This window comes from Lissotriton helveticus, chromosome 5_1 (genome assembly GCF_964261635.1).
Source record: "Lissotriton helveticus chromosome 5_1, aLisHel1.1, whole genome shotgun sequence".
In the NCBI taxonomy this organism is placed as follows: domain Eukaryota; kingdom Metazoa; phylum Chordata; class Amphibia; order Caudata; family Salamandridae; genus Lissotriton; species Lissotriton helveticus.
The window spans coordinates 745,216,811-745,235,302 of NC_136065.1; the positions used below are offsets into that span (position 1 = coordinate 745,216,811).

The 18,492-nt window shown below is 43.1% G+C and overlaps 1 protein-coding gene across 1 annotated transcript in view; it reads right to left on the bottom strand.

Moving 5' to 3' along the window:
- The window catches only part of KIFBP (kinesin family binding protein), a 940,192-nt gene that overhangs the window by 492,075 nt on the left and 429,625 nt on the right, over nucleotides 1-18,492 (bottom strand). The gene's annotated exons all lie outside the window — the stretch shown is intronic.

Here is an 18,492-nt window from a genome sequence, read left to right on the forward strand (position 1 = left end):
CGTGGTGTGTTAAAGTCCTTAATCTTGGCTAACTCAAGACAGGAAGCCTGTTGCACTATGTCTTTCAGGAAAATCAACTGCCCTAAATAGTACCTCAGACTTTAATGTCTATAGTGTCTTTCCATAAGTTGAAACCCTGTTCAGACAGTTGGGCAATAAAGGATGCAGAGTATATCTGTTTTGTGTTAGTCAGCATACTTTACTTTGCAGATGTAGATCCGAGCTTATAATAATACGAGAGTGGATCTTTTGTATTAAACCCAGAAAAGTAAGCAAACCTCTGCAAATGTTTGTATAGTACCTTTAGGTGGTTGTGGGCAGTGGGCATATTGATGGTATGTAAAAACATTACGTGGTGCACTTGTTCTATGCAGAAAGTGATGATCATAATGTTGGTAACATTACATGGTATCAAAATCAGATGAGTCATAAGACATTTAATTTTTTGTAAATGCTGCACACAGTTCTAAATCAGACAACATATTATTAACAGTTTCAAAATCCCAATCGTCGGAATATCTACTGGAGGTGATATAATTTAATGAAATTTTGAATACATGTAGTATTTTTAAAAGTTCAATGGGACCAAATACATCATATGAAACCCTATCTCAAACTATTCACTCAGGAACTAGAACTGCTGTAACGTTAACATATGACAGGTCTCTCTTTTCATGATGAGATGATGTATGAGCTTTCAGTACCAAGTTCACATGTGATACAGCGGAGAGTTCTGGGAGATAGTGTCCATTCACGAGTACGAAAAAGACAGTGACAAACCTATCCAAAATAGTAGGAACAGTATTCCAGTTATTATCCAGAACTGTAGTCATGGTGTGACTAGGTATGTCTTTTTCAGAAAAATGTAGAAATCATGAAGTTGTTTTTTACGGGAAATGAGCTGGCGGTGACTCACGTTCACTTGGATCCAGAGGGAAAAAAGTGTTGAAATCGAAGAAGTAGCCAGATGCAGTTTAATCTATCTTTGGTAGCTCAGCAGGTTTAGTTGAACTTGCAGATGTCTTTTTGTAAAGGCATATTGATGTAGAAGTCAGTGTTAGGCCGAACTGATATGAGTTGTATTACTTAAAATTCTGGACCCGTGTTATAAACATCATCGTAGCATGACTATTTTGATATCAGAAGACTGAGAATGGCTAGTACACTATGCACAAGCATTTTCGTTATATTCGAGTGACGAAATCACCCTGAAATCGTAGTTTTCGTCCTGAACCCTCGGGTTCCATTTTGTGTATGGCAGCCATTTTGTGAGTTGCCCTCACATAGGCCGATAACTAAAGCCAAACGCGCTCCTAAAGGACACGTACACCTTCGCTGACTTCTCTGCGACCTGGGCAAGCTGACTCCACTGCCCCAGGCCAAGCCTGTTCGGTCAGTTCCTTTCCTCCTTGGCCGATCGAGATAGCATCAAGGCACAGCCTACCATAAACCTTTTTCATCGCACACAAACCTTGCCTAATCTTACACACACCTGTCCCTGCTCCTTTCTTTATGACTTGCTTTACGATGAGGAGGTGCCCGTTTTTATTGGGGGTCCGTCGATATCTGATGAAAATACTGGGCCTTGCCGGATAATTTATTGTGGGCTGGACGAACTGGAATATGGGCTTGTCATCATGACTCTGCTTTTCCTTTGTAGTGAAAACATGTGAATGGTCAACAGTAATGTGAAGAATGTTTGCCTAAAGCGTAATATTTTGTATAAAAAAAGAAGCCTGACTTTGTTAGATTGAGCAGTCTCCTGAGAATATACACCGTGTTGTACTTCTAGGACGCCTGTTACTTGGTTGCAGTCAATAAATTCGATCTTTGACTCCACCTAGAAGACTCTGTGTTTCTGTGGTCTGAGCAGGTAGAACTCGAAGTCTTAGGGTGTACCCTGACACCGCTGGGTTCCGAAAAACCCAGTACTTCAATTGGCGCCCAACATTGGGCGATTCCAACGGTCCCGGTCCAAGCCAGAGGTTCGTGAGGAGCTTCGTGTGAAAATTCTGGAGGAAGGCCGCCACTTCATCGACCCCTGTATGTCGACGTGGTCCGAAAGTCTTTGCTGCGAGGTTCCTCGCTTCCCGACGGCTACGAAGGACTGCTGCCCTGGCTATCGCCCTGCTTTGGACCCTTGATGATTGGTAGAGCGAAACGATAGACGAGTCTTCTGGTGACGTCATCGATACCTCAGTTAAGTATAACTGGAGCGTCTCCCAGTCCTTAGTTTGGTTCTTAGTTTGGGTATCCCCTTGGGATCTTTGATTTGGAACTTGCAAGTACCAAAGCCGAGGGACTCGTGTATTCATGAGACTATCGTATTCGATAATCCTTTGAAGTTTGAAGCTAGACTAGAGAGCGAAGATGCCTGGTCTTAGCAGACTTGGAAATTTGTTTTGTCTTGGTTGTAATAATAGGGATTCCCGATTGGAGGACTCGTGTCCGGTTCCTCCGATTGAAACTCCAACGTATGAACTGTATGTGAAACATGGCGTAGGACCTATCACATATAATGAAGTATGGATCAAATACACCAGAAAGGATGGTGTTTTAAAATGGCCCCAATACGGTAGTTTTGACACGGAAATACTGGACAACCTCGAGGTCAAACTTTTTAAGAAGAAAGCCCGGCCGGCGATGTTTGACTCTTTCCGCCTATGGCGTAAGGAAGCCAAACAGAAAGAAATTAAACTAGCGAAGAAAAATAAGAGAGAAAGGTGTATATTGATAATGCAAGCTGCTATGCAGTACAATGATAACGAACAAGAACAGATGAGTGAGCAGTTGCACAGGCAACGTAAAATGGTGATAAATGCTATCCAGTTTTGCCGCCTCTTCAGCAAGATGCAGCAAAAGAACTTGAGAAAGATCCCCTAATGTCGCATTTGTTGAGTTCGCCACCCCCGTATGCGCAGAATGCTACGGCACCTCCGCAACCTTTAGCTGCGCAACCTTTGGTTGTATTGCCTCCTGCTCCTCTACAACTACCAGCTGCTCTTCAGTTGGTTCCTATTCCTCCGGTGCAGCCTCCTCAAGGGCCACCGCCTTTGACATCTGCTTTACCTTTACTTCCTACAACTTTGACTACTATATCGACTCCCACTCCTGGTATTCCTCCTGACACTGCCTCTGCATCTGCCTTGCCTCACCCTGCTTTTCCGCTTGTCTTTTCATCGACTTCTCCCTCTGTTCGACAAAGAGTGGCTAGCACGGTCACTAATCTTCTATATCCTTTCTTTGGGGCGACAAGTACGACCCCTACCTCAGAGCGTAAACAGTTGCGTAGTCAACTGCCTGATTCAAGAGAGAAAGAAACGTTGAATTATTTGGCACGTAAATGGGTCACTGACTCAACGGGTTATGATCTAGAGTCTGTTATGGATGTCTTCCATCAGGGGGAAGCACCGAAGCAGAGATAAGTTTTTTAGAAAATTTGTGTTTTTCTGTGTGAGGATTTAGAGGAAAATGATTTGGAGCCTAATCCGCCCGAGTTGAGCCGTGTACGGTTCGAGTTTTCAAAAGGCACGATTGTGGGTTCAGATGTTGAGAAAGCGGTTGCGACATTGCTATCTTTTAGGAGTGAAGGTGTTTCTCGTTCATTGTTTGATTCCACTGTTAAGAAGAAGGTAAGACAGTACCCCATGAGAGAAGTTCCTCCGGTATGGAAGGACGCCGTTGCGGCTGATGTAGGTAATAACATTGATGCTGTTCCAGCACATTTTCAGCGTGTGTGGGTACATGTTCCATGGAAGCGAGCTGAAGTCTTAGCCCTTAAACAGACATTGCCTGATCCGTGTAAAAATCCTGCAGGGTATTACAAGGAGTTGTCACAAACTGCAGGTTCATGCATCATGAATCTAGCTGATATAGACATGTTGTTTGGGAACGTTGTTCCACAGCCTTTATGGGGAAAGATTCATCATGCAGATCATGATCAAGAGTTAGGTGACTCATGGGCTAATATTACTGCTGCAGATGGCCGACAAGTTGGTGGTGCTAAACCTAAGCCTTTAGTAGAAGATCTCCCTGGTAGAATAATTGATTACATGAAAACTATAATGCCTGCGATGCGTGTGAATTGGGATAAATTGTCTACGTGTAAGCAGAAGAAAGATGAAACGGTGTCTGATTTCTTCACCTGGTTTGAAGAGACGTTTGTTGACCACAGTGGTCAAGACATGAGCACAGAAGGTGGTCAACGGTTGTTCGTCGATAAATTTGTGCACAATTTGCTTCCAGAGTTGTGTAAGAAGTTAAAAGATTCAGAGAGTTCGTGGGCCGTTTCCTCTTCAGCACAAATATTGGCTACTGCACAATATTATGAAAATCGAGATAAAGACGAGAAAGATAGAGCAGACAAGAAAACGAAAGAGTTAAAGACGAAGGTTCTTTTACAGCAAGCGTATCCGCCACGTGGTGGTGGTAGTCAGAGTAACTATCAGCAACCTCAACAGTTTCAGAGGAACTCACAAAGAATCGAGTATACTCAACCACGTGTCCCTGTAGGTCCAAATCAGTGTTCCTATTGTAAGGAAGAAGGTCATTTCAAGTATAGTTGCCCTATTTTGATACAGCGCGCGAATGGTGTTTCTGGCACAAGAGGTCGAGGTGTTCAACAAGCTCCTAGAGGTAGAGGACGTGGAAATGTCCCCCAGAACACACGTCCCCTTCCGCCTCAGAATTCAATGAATAGTTTTGATCAGCAGAATAACGCATCTGGTAGGACGACTCAGTACTATGCTGATGACTACTATGCCGAAGATGAGAATATGGAAGGTAATGGTTGCTAGGACAGCCATAGACAAAGAGAGGGAGTTGTTTCAGTTCCAGTAGATCAGAGTGGACCTTACGTTGAGGTGATTACATCAGGTGTGTCAGAGCCTTTTCTGTTGGATACTGGTGCTACAAAGAGTTCTATTATGCACTCTAAACTCCCTGGCGCACCTTTGTCTGGCGAAATGAATCTTTCCGTAGGTTTTTCTGGCGCCCCGGTTAGAAACCCAGTTTCTAGTCCTATGTCCCTTTCTGTTGGACCATGTGAATTCGAAGCACCCCTTATTTTGACAACAGGTTTTGGTGAAAACCTGTTGGGATTGGATCTGTTGAAGCGATTGTATGCGACATTGTACTGTTCTCCTTCGGGAGTACAACTTACCCTGGGTAAGAAGGTGATCTCTCCAATGTATTTGTCGAAGGACAAACTCCCGACAGAGTTGTCGTCTCTTCCTGATATTCTTTGGGCTACTTGTCCTAATGATGTGGGTCTTTTGGAAATACCGCCATATGTGGTGACACTAAAAGCCAATGTGAAAATGCCACGTATTCCCCAATACAAGATTTCCAATGAAGGTGAAAAAGCGTTGCTAGCGATCATTTATGATTTAATTGACAAAGATGTGATTGAATAGACAAGAGGTAACATCTGCAATAGTCCTGTTCTGCCTATTTTGAAGCGTACTGATCCTTCTCAGCCACCTGTTTACCGGATTGTGATTGATCTTAGAGAGGTCAACATGATCGTTGTGCCACAATTTCCAGTTGTACCTGATATAACTGCCTTGTTGACTAGGATTCCAGCTTCCACGACCTGGTTCTCGGTGATTGACTTGAAGAATGCTTTCTTCAGCATCCCGATTGCCGAGGAGAGCAGGGATATTTTTGGATTCAGTTTAGGAGGTCAAAGCTTCCGCTTTAAACGTGCTCCCCAGGGCTACTGTGAAAGTCCATCAATATATAGTCAAGCTCCAAAGACACAGCTTGATACGATTGTTTTACCAGATGGTGCTACCCTTGTCCAGTACGTTGACGATTTACTCATCGCTGCTGATACTAAGGAGATTTGTAAAGAAGTCACGTTGTCATTGTTGCGTCATCTATGTGAGTTGCATCACAAAGTGTCTCTTTCGAAATTGCAATATTGTCGACAAGAAGTGACCTACTTAGGTCATCTCTTATCGAAGGAGGGAAGGAAACTGACCCCAGAGAGAATTCAGGCAATAGCGAAATTGAGTGTGCCAAGGACACAGAGAGAAGTACGTGCTTTCTTGGGTGTTACATCATATTGCAGACAATGGATACCGAATTTTTCTTTGCTGGCCAAACCCTTGGTGGCATTAACGTGTAAAGACACACCGAATCCCATTCCGTGGTCTGAAGATTGTCAGAAAAGTTTTTCCGAATTACGCGATGCATTATGTTCGGCTCCTGTGTTGGGTACCCCCGACTACAGTAAGCCCTTTACATTGTATGTCCATGAGAAAGAAGGTTGTGCATTATCAGTGTTGACACAGTTGTTCGGAAACAAGCAGCGTCCATGCGCGTATTTTTCGTCGACTTTGGACCCGGTAGCTAAAGCGTTGCCGAATTGCCTGAGAGCCACAGCGGCAGCGGCTGTTTCTATTCGACAGTCTGCTGGTTTAGTGATGAATAACACATTGATTGTGATGGTTCCACATGCAGTGGACATGTTGTTAAACAGAACCAAGACACAGCACTTAACTAGTGCTCGACTGTCAGGTTACGAGTTTACATTGTTAGCGAGGCATGTGCACATAAAAAGATGCAACACGCTTAATCCAGCTACGTTATTGCCGATGGTAGAAGAGTTTGATGCTTCTGAACAACATGATTGCTTTCTCAGAACAGAAGATTAAACGAAAGGGAGAGTAGATCTCTATGACACTCCTCTTGTGAAGTGTGATGGTACCTTATGGGTGGATGGTTCATGCTTCAAGCTTCCGAATGGTGATACGACTGCGGCATATGCCGTCACAACTTTGCATACGATTGTTGAAACTGCACATATTCCACATAATTCAGCTCAAGCAGCAGAGTTGATTGCACTTACACGAGCATGTGTGTTGTCGAAAGGAATGAAAGTGACCATACATACCGACAGCCAGTATGCATTTGGTGTGGCTCACAGTTTTGGACGATTGTGGAAAGAACGTGGATTCCTGACTTCGCATGGAGCTAAGATACAGCATGGTCAGTTGGTAAATGAGCTTCTCGAGTCGCTGACCTTGCCGTTACAAGTTGCGATTGTGAAGTGCAGTGCACACAAGAAGGTGACTGATGATGTTGGTCGTGGTAATGCATTTGCTGACAAAGTTGCAAAAGAAACAGCAAGGGATGTGATGAGTCGAATGTATGTTGCAGGCCCTGCAAGATGGGTTGGTGACGTTGGAATGTGTGAAGATACGATTGAGAGTGTGAAGTCTATCCAAGCTGAAGCTACGGAGAAAGAATTGAGCGTGTGGAGAGAGAGCACGGGTAAATTGGATGCAAATGGTTGTTGGATTGAATTGTCAGAGCATCAGCGATGGTTGTTACCCGATGCGTACGTGCTTGCAGTGGTTACAATGGCCCATGGAATGGCTCATATCAGCGTGAAAGGGATTTGTAAGTTGTTGGCTCCAGTATGGCAAAATGCTGGAATTCCCAAGTGTGCAGAGTATGTTGTCAAGAATTGCATGGTATGTCTGAAACACAATCCTGGTAGGGGAACCCCAACTCCAGCTGGTCATTTTGCACCTCCAAAGTACCCGTTCGAGGTTTTGCAGCTAGATTTCATCCACATGGAAAGGTGCAACAATTTGAAATACGTACTCGTTGTTTGTGCCTTTTCAAGATGGGTAGAAGCATATCCCCTAAAAGACAACACTGCCTTATCCACAGCTAAAGCTCTCGTCAAAGAATTCTTCCCTAGATTTGGAATGCCGAGAATGGTCTGGAATGACAATGGGAGTGAATTTGTGGGTCGAGTGATGAAGAAAGTATGCGAAGGGCTAGGCATCCAACAGAAATTTCACGCTGCAAATCACCCCCAATCAGCTGGACTAGTAGAATGCTATAATGGCACGCTAAAGTTAAAACTGGCCAAGATTCAAGCAAGCACTGATCTTAAATGGCCTGACGCTCTGCCTCTAGCACTCCTATCAACAAGAATGACTGTGCATTCACGAGTGGGACTTAGTCCACATGAAATAGTGTTCGGCCGTCCGGCCAACATATGGGGAGTGCCAAGGCCGACAAAATTCAGTGAAATCGAACACCCTGTTTTGCTTGATTACTTGTATGAATTGACGGCTAAATTGCGTGTTTTACACCAACAGGTTCACGATACTCTGCCTCAGGTCTCTGAAGCTCCAGGACACCCCATCGATCCTGGATCCTGGGTGGTCAAGAATTTTCAGCGAACAAAGAATGACCAGCCCCGGTGGACAGGACCCCATCTAGTTCTTCTCTCAACAAGATCAGCTGTTCGAGTGGAAGGGAAGAAACACTGAATCCATGGTGTACACTGCAAGAGGGTACCTTTGCCTCTGCCGTACGACCAGTGGGTCCAGGAGGGTGTCGCCGACTCAGAGACTGAAACTGTGCCTCGTTTTCTGCCTTTCAGTGATGCACGTATAAAAGGAACAATTTCTGAAAAAGAGAGTGACAATATTTTGCAACAAACTGTACCAACGTCAATTCGATTGGACACTACAGAGCCTGAACTCCTGTTCCGAGACCAAACAATACATGGAAAGAAAAGATATAATCTGAGGCCGAGAACTATGAACTAATAAAAATTGCCTTTTCTATTGCTATTTTTGAAAGTGCAGCTCTCTCATCTGAAAAACTTTTTTATTTTTGTTTTTCGAACCATTATCCGGGTTCCGCTGTAGGGTCGCGGTTGCCCAAAGTCTTTGGGGTGCAGCTGAAGACGTTAGGTCGACAGTTCTGGTTGGTCTAAGGGAGTTGCCCATGACTGACAGAAGCATTCCTTAGCATAGAACACCCTACCATCGCGAGCAGCATTTTAGAGAGGATGGAGTTTTTCGAGATGGAGAGACCTGCCAAAACAATGAACTTTAAAGCCAAAATATGTAAAATGATGACCAAGAAACGCTTTTTGATAATATGCATTTATATTTTATTCAGTGTAATGATGTTTTTAACAGGATATGTTCTGTTTTCTTTACAAGTGACATTTGCACCCACTACACCGCCCATACCTCCTCCTACTGTTTCTTCACATTCTTTTCACCCCCTTCCTGAACATGAATCCACTAGGAGATTAGAGTTTATTAATAACTCTTTCGTTCAGCTTTTACACCAACACCAACTAGTGGTGAACACGACTAACTGTTGGGTTTGTGGCCTTATGCCTCACACTACGGACAAAGGTATCCCTTATTTAGTCCTGCCTTTCAGCCATAATGGTTCTGTGTGGGCATACAGAACAATGTTTATCTACGCACATGAAGTTTTCCCCCTACGTTCTGTGAAAGACAGTCCTAAAAATAGTGCTCTAGTTAAGGGTATAGTAGACATGATTAAGGAAGATATTTCCTATGAGACTATCCCGAGAGATGAGACACTTGTATATATAGGATGGAACGTGACCGGATATGGAGTTACTCTGAGTGAGAAACAGCAAGCTAAGAGATCTTCCCCGATTTGGATTGTACCCCATCAGGGTCACCTATGTCTGCAAGGTAATGGCAAGAATCCCGGAGCTCAGTTAGGGAAGAGTATCTGTACTGAAACGTATGTTTTTGCGTCTCAGACTTCCCCTTCGTTTCTAGCAGCTAAGGGTACATATTTCATCTGCCATGATAGAGCCTATACATGGTTGCCCCCTGACTTTTCGGGCACATGTTTTGTTTCGTTCCTGTTGCCTCCCACCTACACAGCTGCGGCAGACTACCATAAGACAAGGATAGTTAGAGGTGTCTTGAGTAAAGAAGACACTGCAGGACAAGAAATTGGAGACTTTGTGAAAGGTTTTCTGCCGTTTTGGGGACCCATGGTGAACAGCAGGAATATAAGTCAATTGACGAGGGTGGTAGAGTCCACCGTAATTGAAACTGCTGGTGCCCTTAGTAACTTGACTGCTGAGCTCCAGTCGGATCGTCTTATGACCCTTCAGAACAGGGTCGCGTCAGACGTCATACTTGCAGACCGAGGTGGGGTATGTAGAGTGATCCAATCAAGTTGCTGTGTTTTCATTCCAGACAATGCTCCGAAAGTGTACCAGGCCATTTTCAAACTGCATAAAATTTCCGAATCTATTCATGTGGATAAAGGAGATTGGTCATTGATGGGATGGTTCTGGGAACTGATATCCGCCTGGGGTTGGAAAATTCTGATGGTCATTGGGGTGATCTTAGCTATCCTTTTCCTGTTCTGTCTGTGCGTACAGTGTGCTCCTGCAACATGTGGCCTCTGTGCTACCTCATGTGTAAGGAAACCTGTATCAAGAGACGAGCTAAGCAATAGGATGATGCTACAGCAACATCTCAATGACTTTATGAATATCGACCTGGACTCAGATTAGCATGAGTATAGGTTAATTGCCTATGTAAGGGCAAAAGGAGGGTCTGTAGTACTTAAAATTCTGGACCCTTGTTATAAACATCATCGTAGCATGACGATGTTGATATCAGTAGACCGAGAATGGCTAGTACACTATGCACAAGCATTTTCATTATGTTCGAGTGACTAAATCACCCTGAAATCGTAGTTTTAGTCCTGAACCCTCGGGTTCCATTTTGTGTATGGCAGCCATTTTGTGAGTTGCCCTCACATAGGCCGATGACTAAAGCCAAACGTGCTCCTAAAGGACACGTACACCTTCGCTGACTTCTCTGCGACCTGGGCAAGCTGACTCCACTGCCCCATGCCAAGCCTGTTCGGTCAGTTCCTTTCCTCCTTGGCCGATCGAGATAGCATCAAGGCACAGCCTACCATAAACCTTTTTCATCGCACACAAACCTTGCCTAATCTTACACACACCTGTCCCTGCTCCTTTCTTTATGACTCGCTTTACGATGAGGAGGTGCCCGTTTTTATTGGGGGTCCGTCGATATCTGATGAAAATACTGGGCCTTGCCGGATAATTTATTGTGGGATGGACGAACTGAAATATGGGCTTGTCATCATGACTCTGCTTTTCCTTTGTAGTGAAAACATGTGAATGGTCAACAGTAATGTGAAGAATGTTTGCCTAAAGCGTAATATTTTGTATAAAAAGAGAAGCCTGACTTTGTTAGATTGAGCAGTCTCCTGAGAATATACACCGTGGTGTACTTCTAGGACGCCTGTTACTTGGTTGCAGCCAATAAATTCGATCTTTGACTCCACCTAGAAGACTCTGTGTTTCTGTGGTCTGAGAAGGTAGAACTCTAAGTCTTAGGGTGTACCCTGACACCGCTGGGTTCCGAAAAACCCAGTACTTCAGAGTTTCATTTTAATTTTGTTGTTGGTCAATTTCAACAGGCACAAGTTCCATCCCATTGTTGGTAACTTTGTTACTTCGTAGAGTAGAAACTTCAAATGTTATTAGTCTTTCTGTGTGAACCTCCTGTATGGTAGCGAGAGGAGAGCAGCCGCTACCCAGGAGTCCACGTGGCCTACTGTTCAGGATCGGCCAAATACTGCAGTTTTATCAGATCAATGGAGACAAATCTCTTCTTTTTTCCCAGCAAGAGGCAATAGTACTGTTCTTGTTCCTTCGACAGCCAGGACAGGCACAGGCGTTCTGCAGGATGACCAAAATTCCTTCTTGTCCCCAATCTTTTTTCTGACCAGATCTCAGACTTTTGGGATCAAGGCAGGTTATGCATTGACGATTTCACTTCCCCAGTGGCAGTACATTTTACTTGCAGGTTACTTTGTAGTGCCCAGAATTAATTGAGTTCCTGTAAAACAGCCAAAGGGTTATCGATGTCAAATGTTTTTTAATCCACCACTGTGCTGCCACAATCAAGGTCAGGTACCCACATTCTCGTCCCAAATATGACCTTGTAAGGAGTATGGCCTCCTAGGGAACTTCTTCGCCTGTTATAAAGTGCCCTCTGGACCCCATATAGGTGATTGACCCACACTACCACCGAGCCTAATATCCCTGCTGTTAAAGAGTGCTTTAAGTCCTGTTTTTTTCCTTTCAACAACCAAATTTCCTTTAGGATGGTATGGAGAGGAGTACCACAATGCAACACCCAAACTTCCCATGGCTTCCTTGTAAGCCCTAGAGCTAAACACGGGCCACAATCAGAATGTAATGTGCCATCTGCGTGTATCCCTATGAAGACTCACAAATCTTTTATAACCGTTTGAGCGTCAGCCAAGTGCTGAGGCCAAACCCATAGGAATCTAGAGCAGAAATCCACTGGCACTAAGATATACCTGTAAGCCCCATCAGAGTATAAGGGGCCACAGTGGTCCAAATAGACAGTAGCAAGAGGTCTGTCTGAAATCAGTAGTGGCGTTTTTAGTGGTTGTGCTATGGTTGGACCCTTCATCTGCTGAAAGATGTCGCACTAAAGCACAAATGCTTTTGTCTGTTTGGTTAAACCTGGCCACCAATAAAGTGTCTTCAGTAGAGAAGCTGTTGTGGTAATTCTGATTGTGCAGACCTGAACACTCATGTACAGCTAGAATTAAACAATCTATGATCCATGTTTGGGATCACTCTATCCCCCTCTCCTGGAATCTGAGCATACAGAAGATTTTTTGCATCTAACTTGTAGGAGTACTTGAGCAGAAAGCTTTTTGGCAAGGCGTTGCTGTTTTCGCCTGAAGCAATGATAACTACCATTATGGATCCATCTATTCTCATATTAGAACAAGTGGTTGGAGCTATGGCAGCAGATTGTACTGCCACCTTTGCGGCTTCATCTGCCAATAAATTCCCTTCGACGTGAATGCCTTCACTTTGACGACTCAGCGTATGAATCAGGTGAGCCCGCAGCAAGTCTTTTTTCAGTTCTGCCACTTGTTACCAAAGCAATTTGTGCTTTATTGTGCAACCTTTTGAGTCTTTAAATCCATTCGACCCCAGTTGTGAAGATATTCATTGTAGATTCGACACAGTAAAATGAATCACACACTATAAGTGTGGGGGATTCCCGATCTGTATTTATTAATGCCAGTAGTAGAGCTTTTTAATTCTGCCAGCTGTGCCGTGCAGTCTCCGAGAGACTGTGTTCTTGTTTTGCTAGGATGGAACTTACCTTCCCACATACGTCCTTTTACAATCGCACAAGCTGCACTGCATTGCTACTTACTATCTATGGCAGTCTGAGCAGAACCGTCAGTGTAAATAATTTATTCATACTAATCTAGAGGCACTATTTAATTCGGAAGAGGATATTCTTGTTCCTATCCCATTGTGTTTTTAATGTAGAATCAAATTTGTAGTCTACATCTGTTGCAGTGAGAGAATTAGCCCATTGTATCCATTGCGGATGTAAAGCTTTTGCATTTGGAACGCTTGACTTTGTAACAGCCTCTAAGGTCGGTACCGTATATACAACAATTATTTGTTTCCCCGGAGACAGAACTCTCTCTCTGCTGTCAGATTTTTTTCTGAAGAAGCAAAGTGCATTTCAGCGTTTGTGTACAAATGTGATTTGTATGCTATGGGTACTCTTTCGCCTTCATTGAAGGTTAGGTATGTGTATCCTGATTGATCCGCTATTACACTGATCACTAGATTTGTGGTATTTACACATGTGTATTTTGAAGCTATCATGTCAGCTTGTAAGGAACATAGGATTTCTGTATGTTCCTGTGTCCAAAGTCTCATTGAAAAATCAGGTCTGATTACATCGTAGAAAGGTTCAACTCTCTCTGGGTAATCTAGAACGTATGTTCTGCCAAAATTTAGAAATCCTAAAACGGATTGTAAATTTTTCAGTCTTTGGAGGTTGGAGCAGTGCACATTTGTCTAAAAAATAAGCTATACGGCTTTTCCCTTCACTTGATTACTCGTATCCCAAAACTTGGACACAGAGGTAGGCTATTTTTGATTTTTTTAAAGTTACATTTGTAGCAATCAGAGGCGAATCCCCAAAATTATGTTGCTCACCCTGGTCAAATGATCCAATAAATCATCATCAGTCAGATAAATATCATCCACATAGGACAATGCCTCCTCATCAACATTTTTAAGTAACCGTTACCCTAGCTGAGAACAACCCAGGGCTATTCTTATATCCTTGGGGCTGTCGACAGAATTGATGCTGAGAGCCTAGGTCTCAAATGCTGTCAGATTTCTGTGTTCGGGCACTATATTTTGGCAGAAAAATCCATTTGAGATATCTTGTGGTGTTTCTTCCGCACAATGTTGTTCATTAATGCGGCATTGTGTGCATTCTGTACTGAAAATGTCTTTGTGCATGTATTTAAAGGTCTGTATTCTAAAACTAGACGATATGAATTACCTGGTTTAATTACGGGAAACAAAGGATTATTTAATGAGGAGGTGCAATCCTCAATTACATCTCGATATTCAAGTTGTTCTAAGATCTCCCTGACAGGTTTTTTTTGCTTCTTGTTTTATTGAGTACTGTCTCTGTGGAGTTGGAGTAGTTTTTACTGGGATTACATGATGTAGTGACTTAGCATCCCACTCTACATGATTGCGGTATAATGCAGGTAGCTAATGCTACCTCCCACTCCTGCGCTTATGAATGTTTCAGTGATTCTGGAACGAGGTCAGAGAAAGCTGGTAAAATTACTGTTTCCCCTTTAGGGCAATCCATAACCAACTCAGGCTGCCCATCTTTTTCAGCCAGACGGATGTCATATCCTAAGGTCAGGTTCTCCCAAAAGAGGCCTTTAATTTATCTGAGGTTGTCCCCCTCCATTTGGAATGTTATTTCGTAAAACAGGTGTGGGACACTTACCCTAGTATCAGGATATGTTCATTCAACACCGCTGTCACCAGATATTCCATCAGGTTCTAGCAAGCTATTGTTACTTCTGCTGCTTTGTCTATCATCGTCAGAGCCCATTCAGAAGTGGAGTCCTCGGTATCCTTGGTATTTCTAATTTTAAGGCCTGCTAACTTCTTTTTAAATTGAGGTTTTCATTTTGGTTTATCCTCTTTCTTGGAATTATAGTCCAAAGTATGGTGTGTATCTCTGGACTGGGTCCATTCTTATGGTCTGTTCTCACTGTCCTTCCCGCTCTGAGTTTTTTGATGAACCCTGAAAGGAACGAAAGGAACATGTATCAGTAACCTAATACCTGTTCGTTTTTTTTTGTTATCACGATTCCTACGGTTGTATCTCCTTTCGGAGAGTTCCTGTTAAGGAGATCCACCCCTTGATTGTGATCTATTGTCTCCATTCTTTTGTTTTATATTGTCCCCTTTTCTTTTTAGAAAAATCAGGTACTTGCTTAGTGTTATCCATTTCAGGACCACCCATGAGTTGGTTTTGTTGCTCTAGCTCCCAAATGATCTCTACCTAATTTGGCGTTTGTATCTTTGATAATTGTAGGCAATTCATGCTCCTCTTGTATAGGAGTGGAATCCCTCAGGCATTGGCGTATTGCCCCTCCTGCTGCCTCCCCGTTTATGTTAGCTAACATAATGCTCCCTAAGTTCAGAGCAGGTTCTGCTCCATACTCATTCTGCATCTGTCTCATACGTCTGGTATTACTGCTATTGAAGGGATGCCTTGTGTTCTGGTATAAATGCCAGTGAAAACTGTCCCACAAGAGGCACAATCCTCTATCGGGGGAGCTAACCCCATTGGTAAGCAGATTGTTAGCATTCTGTGCTTTTCTCGAAGGCTTGTGTTTGGGAACATCGTCGCTCACTGTGTAATTTTCTGAGCTATCCAAAATGACATTTGTTTGCGTTTAGTGGGCATTTTACCCATAACTGCATTCAGTGTTTGTGGAGTTATTTTAGTTGCAGATCCTTGTATTTGACCTGTTCGTGTAACCTTTGTTGGTTGAAGTGTGAGTGTTCTCATAATGAACGGAATTAAGTTTCTGTAAAGCTTTATTTTCAAAATTCAAATTAAAAAAAAGCTTTATTCGATATTCAAAATTGAAATCATGAAAGCATACATAAAAAGTGCCTAACACATTAATTAAAAATGTTACATTTATAAAACATTCGCCGATAATAAGCAATGCTATTCCGATAAAAGCCGCAAAATCTAAAAAAGAGGTTTAGTTCTCATGGTTATTTACATTGAATTTCTGAACTTGATTACTAGTTTTAAAAAGCTAGATACGGCATGGATAACTGAGTCATTTTCCAGCTGTTGCAGCCTAATAAAAGCTGGTCTACAATTGCGAAACCCCCACGCCCTTAAAATAGGTTTCAGAAAAAAAAAACCTTGGTACAGTATAAAATTTACAAAATAACATACAATGAATGTTTGATTGAACAGAGGTATCATCAAATGGGCATACTAGGTTCTCCCTTGACCAGTTGTTACAATCTGGAAAAGTGGTCAAGCGGAAAAAAGTACCAAGCCTGAAACGGGTCAATAGCATACGAGCATAACAGCTTGATTGAGTTATAAGATACCGTTGGAGCCCTTCATTGATGGTAATTTGCTGGTAATCCAAAACTGAGATTTTAGCTTTTTCCAAGCCCCACCTCTTGCTAGCTAGGTGGTCTAGGGCCATTTTTGCCAGTGATTTTCTAGCCACTAGCTCCATGCTGGGTGATCTCGAAAAATATTCAGGATGACCAATCTCAGCAAGCATGTTCTTAACTTAGGCTAGCCACTTGATGTTACTAGCTCCGTCAAGGGTGAGGCAATCGGAGATCAGATCTCTATTTAACGATGTTTATGGGGTGACCCATACCTTGTGCCATAATAGTATGGGTGCGATTTCTATGGCATCTAGAATATACGGTAAGCCCAGTTCAATATGTGCGATGTAAATGGGCGTCGATTTGGGGGTCCCTAATAAATATTGGAGGAACTGATTCTCAGTTTGTTGGATCAATTGTGCATTCTCAATCCCCCAAAGGCCTGATCCATATATGGCTGTGGAAATGCATTTAGCCTTATAAATCAGAATCAGTTCTTTGACGGGTCTACCCCCTAATTTTGCCGCAAAATTTTTCAGGGCGCCTACTGCCCGGAAGAAGGCTAAGTTTCTTGCACTCAAGGCTGCGTGCCAATTTCCCCTCCTATCAAAATGTATTCCGAGGTAGGGAAATTGATCCGTAGTCTCGATCCTCTGGCCATCAAGAAAAATTGGACAGGGTGCCCACTTGGTCCCAGGACCACAAACCATGATGTAAGTTTTTGAGGTATTAACTTTAAGCCCTCTATCTCTCATGAAGTTGGTGAATTTCAAGACAGCCCTCTGTAGGCCGACCCTAGTTCTAGACATACTAGCGGCATCATCAGCGTATAAAAATAATGGTGCTGGTGTTCCCATAATGGTCGGGTAGTCAAACTGTGACTCCTTAAGATGTTCGCCTATGGAATTTATATATAAGGTGAAGAGAAGGGGTGCTAGTATGCACCCCTGTCTCACACCCCTCCTAATGGGGAACCTGCCTGAGCACTCTCCCATTCTACCATAGCATACCCTGGCGCCTGCACCCCTGTATAATTCCTTGATGAATGAGAGTATTTGATCATCTATACCCATATCGATTAGTGTGGACCATAATTTCATATGGTCCACACAATCGAAAGTAGAGCTCAGGTCCACAAATGTAACAGAAAGGTTTCCCTGTTTTGCCCTGGTGTACTTTGATATAACTAGGGCCAGATTTAAACCCTGCTCTGTTGTGCCCTTGCCTGTTCTAAATCCGTACTGTAAATTTGAGATGATGTTTCCCTCTTCTGCCCATGTTTGAATTCTGTTTAAAATAATACGACCTTCATAAGTGCATCAAGAAGCGAGATTGGTCGGTAGCAGGTGGGGTAATTTCTGTCTCCCTTTTTAAAAATTGGGACAACTATTGCTTCGATCCAGGACGGTATGAACCCATGACAGTTTGCGTTGTTTAAAACATTAGTTAACATGGGATCCCAAAGATCAGTCTCAGTTTTTTAGACAACTATTGGGACTCCATCCGGCCCGGGGGCTTTACCAGTGGGGCTTTCTTTGATTGCCTTGATGACCTCCTCGCAATTAAAAGTGATACCTAGCGGGAATGCATTGGGTGAATTGTTATCAAGATCAACTCCTAGTTTCCCAGATATGGAATTTGCGGATTCCAGGGGGTTCACTTTCTTATAGAGATGTTTGAAGTGATTCACCCAGGATTCCCCGTCAATGGCTATGTCTAAGACGTCCGTCTCATTTTTCTGCAGATAAGGGGCATTGACCGCTTTCCAAAAAGCGGTATTGTCCTTGCTTTTGGAGGCTGCAATCAGAGCCGTCCAGGCCTCTTTCTTCAGTGATAGTTTCCTTGTTTTAAAGGCTGCTAGGTAGAGCTTTCTGGCTTGACGAATCTCCGTGGGGGATCTTGGAGTTGTGTGCAATGCCTTTTTTAAAGCTTTGAGTGTTTTTGTGCAGTTGTTGTCAAATCAGCCATTAGGGCCGTTTGAGACTGGTCTGTAATCTCTGGCTAATAGCCTTTTTAACTCTGCTTGAATTTTTGAAAATGAGCCCAGGACTTTTAATGGCTCCGCCGTTTGTGACAGACAAATGAGCATGTCTTCATGGGTTGATATTACTAATTTTTTGATAAGTCAATGGGTTCCACCTTGTCCCATT